This window comes from Sebastes fasciatus, chromosome 19, assembly GCF_043250625.1.
Source record: "Sebastes fasciatus isolate fSebFas1 chromosome 19, fSebFas1.pri, whole genome shotgun sequence".
In the NCBI taxonomy this organism is placed as follows: Eukaryota; Metazoa; Chordata; class Actinopteri; order Perciformes; family Sebastidae; genus Sebastes; species Sebastes fasciatus.
Window position 1 is genome coordinate 12,253,029 of NC_133813.1, and position 14,159 is coordinate 12,267,187.

Below are 14,159 nucleotides of genomic sequence, written 5' to 3' on the forward strand. Positions count from 1 at the left end.
GTTATCAGGGTCGAGTATCTTTTTTTGTGCCATATCCCCGGGCTTCAAGTGCAGCCCTCCACTCAGCCAGAGTCACGGTGGCTGTGGCCTGGCAGTACCAATTCCCAAAGTACTGTTGGTGGGTGGCAGGGTCCCGCTCCCTCTGACACTGCTTGCAGGTGATGGCGTCACTCTTCCTAGAGTATTTCCTCTTCCTTTTGCCACTCTGTTCCTCCTCCTGTCTTTTCCTCTTGTGGTAATTTTGAGTGGTGTAAGGCACATCTGTCAGGGAAGAACCTGCAGGAACCACAGATTGGAAGGCAGGCAAGAGAGGTTGTGGTGCAGGCAGGTGAGGTTGGGCTGCACACAGGAGAGGTCTGGGCGCAAGCAGGAGAGGTCTGAGAGGTTGGGGAGCTGCCTGGAGAGGCGGCTCGAGAGCTGCAAGGAAGGGCGGCCTAAGACCAGCAGTTGGAGTTATGTTCAGTCTTTGTTTTAGCTGGGCCATCCCTGCAGTATTAGGGGGCAAAACAAAGATGTGGGGATTTGCCACACTGCTGTTAGGCATACAGGGTCTGCCTTTCCTTTCAACTGCAGGAGGCAGGCTCTCTGGGCTGACGAAGGTGATTTTTGAGGTGGAGATGGCCTGCTCGCAAAGAGGCTGAGGGCCGTGGTGAGGTGGAGGGCAGCTGTGTGGTGGTTGCAGCTCGTGAAGAGGCTGAGGGCCGTGGTGAGGTGGAGGGCGGCTGTGTGGTGGTTGCAGCTCGCGAAGAGGCTGAGGGCCGTGGTGAGCTGGAGGGCGGCTGTGTGGTGGTTGCAGCTCGTGAAGAGGCTGAGGGCCGTGGTGAGGTGGAGGGCAGCTGTGTGGAGGTGGCAGCAGCAGCAGTGGCAGGTTGGCTCTGGCTTCTAGCGGATCTCACCTCCCGCTTGACCTGGATGGCATAACGGCCTGCAGGATAATGTGAGATGTACCCCTGGAAGGCTCTTTTGTTGACGAGGTTGTTGTGTGAATCAGAGTTTCCTGACTCCTCTGACATTGATGCCACCACATAACCCGCATACCCCAACGCATTTTCTGCCACCCATTGAAAAGTTTGGCCCCTGAATATCCCAAACTGCATCTGATGTTGGCCCAGGACATGCTGCATATTCTCCGGGTCTCCACCGCGACGCAGAACAGCCATCTTCGCACTCTTTCACCCTCTCAGGCGACAGAGCACGCACCCATGGCCTGTTCTCCCTCTTAATTCGTTTTGCTTCCTCTGTGTCAAAGAGGCTAGCATGGCCATCCCCCCTCCTCCTAAATTTAGGCTCCATTCTGTATGATTGGGGGAAAAAAAAAAAAACACAGTGAGAATATGCTTGGTCTGTCCTCTTATATTGTAAAATTATGGCCTGCTATATGTTATATTATAATTTCTTTCTTCTTTCTTAATTTCATATTTACTTTTAGTATATTTCACTACAGAATAGTGATCCAGCAAACTAAGAATGTCATTGCATTGATAACTTGTTTATTTATGCATATGACAATACATCCTTGTATCCTGATCTCCAATCTAGCTAAACTAACATAAATTACACTCTGTGTCCATTACTTCTCATGCAAAAGAGGTTATGCAATATGTTGTTGCCTCTGTCTGTCTGTGATACAGTGTTTTCTAATAATGTACTTACTATACAGAATCTGTAAACAATTACATTTTTTAAAACTAGTTACCAGGTGAGTACCTTACTGGACCTATGCATTACCATGTCTTATTCTCAACTGCTTTACAACCTGTAACTTAACACTATAACATTCTGAAACAATTCATATACACAGGGGCTACATTAGCATACTCAGCAAAATACCAAATACATAGACTGATCCACACATAAAGAGTGGAAACATAGATTACGTTGGTAAACTGTGGACTACGTATTTTCTGTCTTGTACTATTGATTAACGTTAACGTCAGTGTTATTACCAGATAGCCAGCCCGTTATTAACTGTAGACCTACATAATCCCCTATGTAGACAGACAGGCTAACACACTAGTGTTGTCAGCTGCCAAAAATAAAGCATAGTATCATATCAGCTGACGTCAGCTGGTTATGAATGGAGAGTCGTTCGCGACTTCAACTAGTGTGAGATAGCCAGGTTACGTGGATATGACATTAGCTCGCTAGCGTGCTGGCTCGCCACCAATGTAAACCACATATTTTCAATAAATGGTTGACGATGAACTTACCCAAACTATAGCAAAGACGTCGGGTCGAAAAGAAATGCTGGTGAAGGACTTGACTTTCCGTTGAAGGGACCTGACGTTGATTTCTAGGGGCGTGGCTTCCGGCGTCAATCTTGGTAGCGATAGCGAGTGTGATTGGTCAAATCTTGGTAGACGCAACGGACGGTGATTGGCTGTCGCCATTCTTGGTAGCAGGGCGGCCTCCGATTGGTCAAATCTTGGTAGAATCTTGGTAGCGATACGCAAGATGATTGGCTCTGAAATGATGGATGAGCTCGACCGACAGGCGACGGGGAGCGCCAAATGGACTTGGACTTATATAGCGCTTTTCTAGTCTTCCGACCACTCAAAGCGCTTTACACTACATGTCAGTATTCACCCATTCACACACACATTCATACACTGATGGCAGAGGCTACTAAGGTGCCAACTTTGCCCATCAGGATTTAATCTAAATACTCATTCACACACCGATGGCTATGCCTCCGGGAGCAATTTGGGGTTAAGTGTCTTGCTCAAGGACACATCGACATGTGACCCAGAGCAGCCGGGGATCGAACCACCGACCTTCCGATTGGTGGACAACCTGCTCTACCCTCTGAGCCACAGCTGCCCGCAAGTGCATGTCAATTTACCATTTATCTGTCATAAAACTTCCGTACTTAAGTTATGCACTTCCAGTGTTATTTAAGCCCAAACCGTGATCTTTTCCTAAACTAAAGTAGTTTTATTTTGAAAAGACTGGAGTGGAAATTGACACATGCGTGAAATGTTGCTGGACATTCGTAGGAAACTGCACGAAAAACGTCGTGCTGAGCGTCACAAAAAAATAGAAATTTTTGTTTATGTAGATGAATCAAATAGATTAAATTGTGTGACTATTTCACTCGGCTCAGATTGTCCTGAGATTAAATCAAACGAGGTGATTTGGCAGGTCGAAAATGTGTTCGTCAATTAGGTTGCACATTTTCTGAATAATGAGTTTGTGATGGCCAAGTACAGGTTGAAGCACGTTGATTAGGATGCCATTTTCAATGTGTTGCTCGTTCAGGATCCTGCAGAAACACAGAGGCTTTTGTCAGGCTTCTTCTGCAAAGTTCCCTCCTGCAAACTTTTAACAGCTAGATTTCCTGTCATAGTACAACACTTTCTCATCAAATAAATTATACAATGACCATGCGAAGGGAAAGTGTTTTGGTTCCGTTAAGTGTTCTACAGTGTGGAAGATGGTGCCACAGGGGATTACAATCATGTTGCGTTAGATGTCGACGACAGAATTAGCAAATAATGAGGATATAAACACGGGAACAATGAGTTAACTGAGTGCAGATGAAAGAGCATCGAGTAAATTAATGTTTAAAAATGTTTTAATGTCTTATATGTTATACACTAGTGCTTAATTTATAATTAAGTGATTAATCTGCAGAGCAAGGCTGGAAAATTTGGAACTCAACCTTGCGAGCTTTTCATTACGGAGCTGTGAAACATTGGAGACATGCTTTCTCAATTAGTGCGTTAAAGTGGAACTGATTATGACATATTCATCAGAATCCGATTTGTTTAAATAACTGTCACCGCCAGCGCCACCCACACTCACAGCTATAGCTGTACATAACATACAAAAGTTCAAATTCTTTGAAAAGTGGCTCTTTCATCATTCAAATATGTGTTTAGTACAAAAATAAATTGCTATGTATAATCAAAAATTCAGTGTTTACTTCTTCCCCCTGTTTTTTTTTGTCAGTGGGAGAAAGAAACATAGGTAGAGACATAAAAAATGTAAATCCGGGAATCAAACGGGGAATACAAAAAAGACAAACAAAGAAAAGGTTCGTAGGAAAAGGGAGGCGGAGGAGATGACAGAGGAAAAGAGAGCTTGCACACAGTGAAACCAAACATTCTGTCTTTTGTTTCCTCAAGCGGTTCATGCCTGTGCTTCCATTAACCTCCACGATGACAAGAAGAAAACAAACGGATACTCCCCGCCTCTCTCCCCTGCACCCAGTCGCGCATGTGCTACTGAGGTGGGGAACGGATCACGGGCGACACAGATTAGGATTCAACAGGGTTCCCTTCATCTGGCTGGATGCAGCTGGAGGGCCGATTAGACAACCCGAGCGTGGGTGAGGAAGGGGACGCCCGATGCTATCACAGCCTCTCAAACTCACTTCCTCGCTGAGAACTCTGCAGACTACCGTGAAATTGATCAAGCTCCCCGAAAAGATGTCGCAGTAGGCCTATATGTGAGTGGCATGTCAGAGGAAGAAAATGAGGACAACTGCTATATGAAGATGCCTGCAGGTCATGAAAAACGTTTTGCTTTTGTGTCATTTATCGGATTCTGTTAACAGTCTGTTAACTGGACATCTGGGTCAATTAGGTCAATTGAGCAAATTTTTGCTGTATTTCTATGCATAATTTTTTGCTTTTTTTCAGCACTCATTAAACTGTCTTTTATGTACATGCATGGCATCCTTTATTTCAGCACAAAAGAAGTAACATCATTTGGTGAATTCAACAAGCTATTGAGCTGCTATGTGCAAAGAAATACAGGCAACAATGACAACAGCATCTGCTACTGATAATCACTCGCAATATCAGAAGAGTTTGAGGTTTTAAAAAAGTTTGTTCATTGGTTTTACAGTGTTATAATACATTGAAATAGATAATCTTTCTCTCTGGATTACGTTTGTTTTTTATGTATCACAAAGACGTTTTCTAGTCATAGTCCGTATAAGTTTACATCGGGGTCGTGAATGGTCAAACAAACACAGGACTTTCACACAGCAGACTGATGTGTGCGTCCCAAGTGAAACCAAAATTCAACGTTGACTGTATTCTAAATTCAGACCGGTCGCAAACAATATTTTTTGTATGACACGGTAATTGCAAGTCATTTTGCATGCAATATGAACGCCGTTCTTGCTTTTGGCGTATTGACTGCAGTGTAAACACATCCACGTAAATATGCTTAGCTCAGAGCTAGTGACGTAGAAAAAAAGGTGAAAAAGACTGCTCATGGTGCGCGAGAGGGAAGATGGATGGGTCCAACAAACACAGGACATTCAACTAGGGGACCGTTATTTGTGTCCCAAAGTGTTATTGAGTTATTTTGCAGTTACATTAGTGATATTTGTGATGTGTTTTTTAGTGACGTTTGTGACGTGTTTCCAGTACTTCTATTACATTGTTTCCATACATATTTGACCTACTTTATGTATTTATTTTAAGCCCAACCATGATGTTTTTCCTAACATAATTGTGTAGGAAATAGGGTTAGGTTGTGGCATTGGCTAATTACTTAACGTAACATTAGCTGCAATGACTTCTAGTAGCTTTCCGTGCCCACTCACTATGATACATAATTCCATTGTGACCTTTTGGGGGCTCTGTACAAATGCTTCTGATTGGTCGAAAACAATCCAGAACTGCAGCCTGCAGAACAAAATCTGCACTTTTGAGGCCTTTGATACTTTGTTTCTGTGTCAAAACAATACAAAATGCTGCAGATGATTATAAAAATAACTTCAATCATAACATATCAGATGTAATACTGAAGGCATGGAGACAAATTTGTATGAAAATCCCAGTCTTGACATGTATGCTTCTGCTTGATCAACAAACATAAATGAGAAACTGTTTGACAGAATTTAGTGGAGAGTCTCTCCAATTGTTTTCATGTTAAATTGATGAAAGATATGTTACTATTATTCTGAGTCCACAATAAGATTGACTCTCAAGGGGTCAAATTGATAAGAGACAGCATCACACGAAATGCTGAAAGCAAAAACAAAACCACTGTTGATAGAAAATCCAGAGGAATGTTATATTTCTTTTTTTTTCCAATTCAAGGTTTATCATTTTTCTCTTTAAGTGATGTCGCCCCGACTGCCGATAGCATCTGTCTTTTGAGACGGTTGAAATGATAGTGATCTCTCCCTCTGGTCGGTTTTAAACATTTGGGGGGAAGGGATATACTGCCATTATGTTAGAGCTGCTCTCAGCTTCCTCAAAGATATTCTCCTCCTAAATCGTTCAAATTGAAAATAAAAGGTATTTACAGACAATCTGCCATCGCTATCTGAGAAGAGGTAATCGGATTTGAGCCAGGGGTCTGGGTCTGGGATCGCTCCAGGATTGTTTGAACGCGGACACTTTACGTCCTTGTCTCCTCCTCTATCTCGCTACCACTCTGACACATTTACTTTTCCACCGACTGTGACCTGCGCTTCTTCCAGTCACTCATCCCAAGCAGGGAACTGGGTCAGGTTGACCTTTTATCTGTCAAGCACATAACTAAAGTGACCTGACAGGACAGAGAAAGCTTTGCGCCGACTGGCACTTTTCTTTTTCTGATACGGGCTAAATTTGTTTGCTCTACATTTACTGCTTTTCATCTGCAACACTTAAAAGGAGTCATACTAAAAAAGACACTGTCATTGTAGATGTGAGCATCGTGATCCTTTCATTTCAGGTCTAGCTTTGATGCTAGATCTTAGGCTTGCAAAATAAGAAAAAAAAAGACTTAAGGAGGTCGACCTGAACCTCAACAACAAAGAGCACTCTCATTCATCTTCAGTATATAATAGAGCTACAGGGCGCGAGCTGATACTTCTCTTGTCTTGTTCCAAGACTGATCCTGGTAGAAAATGATCTAAACATTCAACATATGCTTAATAAAAAAGCCAAGCACTCTATTTTTCATTTAAATTGGTCATCCAGGTTTCTCTTTGGCAAAGGCATGGCGGTAGAATGACCCTCTGAAGATGAAAAGAGCAGTATTAGATTGAAAGCACCATCTTGTGTTAAGAAACATTTGCATTTGAATGATTCTGGTTTGAGTCGGCGGAACAAATGAGCACGGAAATCCTCTGGAGTTACAGCACAACTCTTTTTCCTAGCTGTCATTTATGTAACCCAATAAAGGGATAATGAGCCATCACTGAACTGTCAATTACAGGTGCTGTTATGTTCTATGTGGCTTGTTTGTTTTGTCAGTTGATGTGCCATCATCTCGCAATACTTTAGGTATTCGACATCCTCTAGAGAGTACTGTACAGAAAGGCCGCTAACAAAGGGGATTATGTAAGTAATGACTGAATTATCCGTACTGCCTCTGGAGCTTTTCTCACTGAAGCAAAGGGAAATGCTTGCACATTACAAGTATAGGGACAATAAAAGTGGTACTTTATATTGTCATGGCGCTTAGTTTTAAGTTACAGACACAAAGAAAACAGGGGCTTCGTGTTGGAGCTCCATGTGACAGTACAGGAAAGTGGCACATTAAATTTCCCTTCATTTCCCCGGAGTTGGTTTCTTTAAAGACATCATCATTATTAGGTGCCCTGACTGGTAATGGAATGGGACAACACACAGGAAGCAACAAACATGTCTCCTGTGTTTACCTTTTGTTTTACTTTTGTGATAAAGCCAGTGAAATACTGGTAACGAAATGACAATATATCATAAAGTCAGTGAACTGACTCAATAATATCACTAAAACAACAATGTGTGTCTAATGTTAGCCACCATAAGATACTGGTCATACCCAGCCCTGTCGCATGAAAAGGCGTACGAATGACACTCACAAGGCACTCACAAGGCATTTGGCGCGCAATAAGAGTGCCGTTCTTGATTTTGACATTTGTATGCCATGTAGTCTCCAATGTAAACGCATCATTGTAAATATGCTACACTCCGAGCTAATGGTGTAGAATAAAACGTGAGAAAGACAGCATATTATGGTGGGCAGGAGTGGAGTTGGATGGGTCCAACAAACACAGGACTTGGTGTTTTGTTTTGCAAGTTAAGTTAGTGATGTTTGTGATGTGTTTTCCGTACCTATGTTACATTGTTTCCGTACGTATTTAATTAGTTTCCGTACTTATTTTAAGTCCAACCATGACCTTTTTCCTAAACCTAACTAAGTGTTTTTGTTGCGTGGTGTACAAATGACAGGCGAAAAGCCTAAAATGTGTCCTCATAATGTGCAAAATGTATGAGTGTAATAAGTAAGTGTGTTTTATTTCTAATGAATTCAACTTTTCATTTGTAAGAAGAAAATTGTGTTATTTCTTCTGTCAAAAGTTGTTTGACTAAGATCTCAATTACAGACTATCAGATTTTTGTAGTGAACAAATAGCAGTGATTGTCAGAGTTAGAAAAACGTAATTGCCCATCACAGAGTGATTAAAAAATTAGTAAAACATTAAGTAAAGTAAGTTCTTCTCTTCAGATTCTATCGTAACTTGTTTTCTGTAAGTGAGCCCTGGCAAATTCCAGTAGTCCTGACGAGCAAGGTTCAATAAGTCAGAAGAAACTCATTAAGTTCCAGGGCTTTAATTATTGTCCAACAGAGTAGGCGAGTGGTACCAGATCATCCGTGAGCACTCAAACTCTTTGAATCTTCTTTACTGTTCAGCTCACTTTTCCTCCGTGACCCCAAACTGCCCCTCGCAACGGAATGACAGCTTAAACCGCCCACGCATGTTTGAAGCGGATGTGGGAAAGCTAGCAGCATCAAGTGAATACAAAAAAAAGAGAGCGTCTACTTTTATCATCAAATGCACAAGTCTCAGTGTGTGGCTGTTGCATCTGCACTGTTCAAAACATAATGATTTAACCAGTGCACAATGTTTCCATCTGAAAGAGTAGGTGGTGTCCTCACCTGTTCTCTCTCTGCTGTTTGGTCTGAATTCACTGGAAGAAGGGTTATTTGAGAAAGTTATATCTTAATTTAGAATAATTAGAATAATTACTTTTTTTACACATAATGAATTGTTTTTTACATTGAATTAAATTGTTTTCTCCTGACATTTATACTCCTCATACATATATTCAAAAAGAATCATAATTGAATCATGTACATGAATTAATCAAATATTATAACATGATTTGTATTTGAACTGACCCAAAAGGAAAAAAAAATGTCTTAAAGCTCTGTTGATGCTGTTCTCATACACTGTTCATAACTAGACCTATGAAAAGTAATGAAACACAGTAGTATGTAATCCAAAACAAAACAATAACAAAATAACTTTTGGTAAAATATCATACGAACCATTGTGTGAGGATAGGTTGAACTGTTCATGGCCCGGGTGGAAATCAATAGTGAAAATAGCGGAACAATACAGTCAGTAATGCACTGGGCCATATTGCATACTTTAAAAACTGGAGGTGGTGTATATAATGGGAGGAGGCTCAGATGAATGTAAAGTTGGTCTGAGGTGTCTGATAAAAAATTTAGAAAGTTATTGACAAAAACCAGGCCATAATAGTTCACATGGCCCGATTACAGAAATATTTTAAATGGTGATTGAGCATGCAAAGGGAGGAGGTCCAGGTGGAAATAAAGTTAGTTTGAAATAAAAATGAGAAAGCTATTGACAAAAACCTGACAAGCTCCCTTGGCCCATTTGCATGCACTATTGATGCATGCCCTAACTTTGGTTCCTCAGTTGCCCTCTACTGTCAACAAAGTGCCAGGATTCAATATGCAGTAGGACCACAAAGTGAAAATCTTAATTCCACATTGCACAACTAACTGATTCTCAGCTGATCGTAGCAATGTACGTATGATATCTGTGTCTTAAGATTAGACTTTGATAGACTTTGCTTATCCCTAAATGGGATAATATTTATCAGTCAATATGGTATATGGCTGGGTTAAATTCCTGGCTTCCTTAGTTGCAGTGTTCATTTTGTCTACGCAAATTTTTACAATAATTATTCGTTGACATCCTCTTTTTTCATGACTAAATTGTAATGATAATGTAAATGAAAAAGAAAAATTGTTCTGCTCTGTTCATTATGCCCTGACAAATACAGAGGAGACAAAATAGTTGGCTCTGTTCAGGTGGACAAGGGATGCTAATTTTTTTTTTTTTTTTTTTCTGACCCATATATGAACCTTGTTGTCTGTACTATTTAGTATGGGTCAGGTGAATGTCTGTCTATTAAAATGTAACCAATACAACAATTTGTTGTTGTTGTTTTTTTCCTAATAGCGGACAGCTTGTCTACTGGTTAGCAATATGAGAAAATACTAAAATGTGACATTAAACCAACTCCAATTTTCATTAAGCGACAAAGACTCAAACTAAATTCAAAATTCTTGTCACAATTAAAGGTCCAGTGTGTGGGATTTGGCGGTATCTAGTGGTGAGGTGAGGATATTGCAACCTATTGAAGCCTCTCCCATGTTCCAAGCATGTTGGAGAGCTACGGTGGCCGACGCGAAACCACAAATGGCCCCATCTAGAGCCATTTGGAGTAGAGCCAGTGTGTAGAGTGTGTGGGTACGTGGGAAGTGAGTGGTGAAGCAAGAGAGAGAGAGCAGCGGCGACAAGAGGTCGCATGTAAAAACATGGCGGTGCAACATGGCGGACTCTGTGAAGAGGACCCGCTGCCTGCTGCCTATGTAGATATATAAACAGCTCATTCTAAGGTAACAAAAACATAACAATTATCATTATCAAGTGATTATACACTAAAGAAAACATACTTATTAATATTATATTCCATTTCTTCCAATATATTCGCCTAATTGTTAAATACTGGTTCTTTAACAATGCTGTATAGACTGAATTTAAAGTTAAATCTAGTTTAGATAAAATCATCTACATTTTTGAAATTTGCTTATTTCAAGACATCTTTGTGTACCTCATTGGCAGATTATTTTGTTTGCTGCTTGTAAATATCTCCACATTAATCAGTATTTTTCTTTGTAGAAGTGGATGTTTTGCAGTGCAGTGAGTGGCCCGTTATTCGGCAGGGAGCCAGCGGGAGGCGAGCTGCATGCTACAGTGTGTGTGGTGATTAATCACGCTGTGACTCCGCGTCTCTCGGGCCTGTCAACTACTCTGGCCGCATGAGGTCCGGGAACATCTGGGGATGTCTGGGGACGTCGGTGGGTGACCACGGCCCATTCGTCTCCCAGGGACAGCGACCAGACGTGTCGCCTCAATCTCACGTCAACCCTCCCCACCCCTCACTCCTTCCCCTCCTTAGCTCCAGGGTCCCTGCAGACCCAGCTTGGACAAAAGGTGTACACTCTTATTACATGACACATAACACTCGGAGGAACTGTGAACAGAGGAAGGCGATGTCTTGGGGCTGTACATCAGTGACAATAACAACCGGGGCTGGTAATATGCCTGTTGGTGAGCTATCAAGAAGAACAACAACCTGCTGGGTGTGGGAATAATGCCTGACACATCGCTTTAGCGGGAACAGCTTAAGACAGGGATGCGGCTTAAAATACCACAGCAACAGAGACACAAAAGTGGCACGGGATCAGACTGATGATAAAGATAAATCTTAAAGTTCTGGTTACATCTGCATGAAAGTGCTGAAAATATGCACCGTTTGAAAAGCAATAAACAACGGGAAAAAAAATGAAATACAAAGAGGTGTCATACAGTGGCATATATTTTATTGCAGGGGTGCACAGGCAGATCAGTCTTTCTGGAAATAACTACATGGCTTCTAACAACACAAACAATCCCTGTCCAAAGCAAAACCAGCTTGGGCTGATGTCACAAGCTCTGTCCTCATATGATATTCAGTTGCAAAGACAATTGTGTTTGAAAGTAGCTTTTATTCTTTGCAAACTAGACCCAGTGGGTTTTATTAAACACCGTGTTCCCGACAGCAGCGACTGAAATTTAAATGTAAAATATACACTCCCACACAATTAAGATAAGGGATTATTTAGATTGCTGTGTTTATTGTAACAATACAAGCTGCATAACTGGTTGCGTAGACAATGAAATCCACATTTAAATGCTCTCAGTGCAGGTGACCTAAATATTAGATTATGAAATATGCAAATCAAGATTTTACAAACAAATGCTTCCAGTGGGCAGACTCTTCGCCCATTAAAACAATCCGTCGAATTACTCTTGCAATCCGCTGCGTGTTTCACTCCAGGCATTGTGTCCTGTAGCTTATTTTGTAAACATGAACCCGATTATATCTGCGGTACAATCCCGGTGATTCACAGTAAATCGATTCAGCGGAGATAAGATAAAGCAGCTGTGATGAAGTTAATGCAGATGAGGTATTTTGGGCATAAAGGAACCAGCTGATTATGCAGTGGCCCCCGTGCCTGTTCCAGGAAGCAGAGATACATGAGCTGTGCTTCCCCCCCCCTTGCTCTGTGTGTGTGTGACGGCATGATGAATGATCGCCAGGGGGGGAGCAGAGGAAATGCAGCCAGGGCAAGTCTGACATGGGGGAATCATGGGATATACACGGGCTGGCTTTGTTCACGGGTCTCTTTCCATTTTCTTGCCCTTCTGTCCACGCAGCTGGGAGCTCAAACGCGAGCGAACCGTGGCAGATTTCGACGGCCTCCCTCTGGTGTGACGTCTGACAGGTGGCGGCTCACGACGGCATTGTTTTTTTCAGAGGCGTATATCTGACATTTTAAATCCCGCTTAAATTGCCGCTATCTAACTTTTTCGACGCACGTGCACAGAAGGCACATGCGCACACAAAGAACCGCATAACACATGGCTCTCAGTGACTTAGCCGAGTGTGACGGGATTAGCATGGCTCTGGTGAAACTTTAGCAGAAACCACATGGATATAGACTCTAATCTCTGATGTGAAGGTCAGTATATCTCACAAAATGAATTATTCTCAAACTGCGCACAGGGAAATCCAAATGCACACGTGCCTGTGTCCAAACACACACACACGCGTTATGAAAAAAAAACAATGGCTGAGTATTTGAGTTTCAGATGTGCACTTGTCAACACAAAGCAGTGTTCCACATATGCCAGAATGAGTGTAGGGCTCGGCCTCACTCGAGTTCGGGCTGAGAATCAATCATCTCTACATAATGCTGTCATCACTTGTGTTTTCTCGACAGAATCTTCATTCAAGGGGCAGCTTCTGTTTCTGTTACATATTTTAAGAGTGGGACGAGCATATCTCAGGACAAGGTGGGGGTTGAACTGGAGCAACCACTGGCAACCAGACAACACAACTCATCTAGTTAGTAAAATGGAAATGAATTCTAAGAACGTTCTGAGACTAAGAAGTGAGTGCTCGCGTTTGGCTTTTAAGAGATTCTTAATGTTGCTGTCCATGGTGCTGAAGGGGAAAATAGGTTTCATTGTTCTTGAGGTACTGGACCTATATAACTGTTCCACGTAGTGTAAAAAAATAAATAAATAACAAAGCGTAAATGAAACAGATGGCAATATAGAAGCATTGTATGCTTAGACTTGTCATAAATGGAGTGCTGCAAGAATGAGTTTTAAAACCCCGGAAATGAGTTAGCATTTTAGCCCTTCCGTTCCCTCAATTGGTTTTTGGTTTACACAAACTGAAGAGATTTTAACATTATACGATGTAAAATGCGTCATTAAAAAACAAACTTGTGAATTTTGAAGCTATGTGTATTAAAAAAGGTGGTTGCTCAGAAGTGGATAAATGAGACTACTAAACGTCATCACACCGACTCGTCGGCCTTTACAGCCTCGTTGTGTATACTCCCGCTCATGCGACCGTGGTGCAGCTCGTTTATAGCCTAACGTTAGCTTTTTACTTTTGACGATTGCATTCTCACTTCAAAAATGTTAAAAGTGGTGTTCATTTGTGAAGATTATCTTGCTGAACAAAACCTGTAAGTATCATGAATGTGTGTCTGCCACAGAGCTTATTATCTGCAATAATCCAAAATGATGCGATGCTAACTTCCGGATTGGCCGACAAAAATACTTCATCCCTGCACCACTCTATTACGCTCCATTTATTATTAATCATAAGTACTCAGAGATTCTAAATCAACAACTTGCGAAGGTGATAGAAGACGTGGAAAGAACACAAAATCAGTGGCATCTCAACTGAATGATTAATGTAATATAAGCAAAAATGCTTCACTTTAAGGTCACACTGATAAATACATACAAAAAAAAAAAAATCAAGGTTCATTGTGGTCAC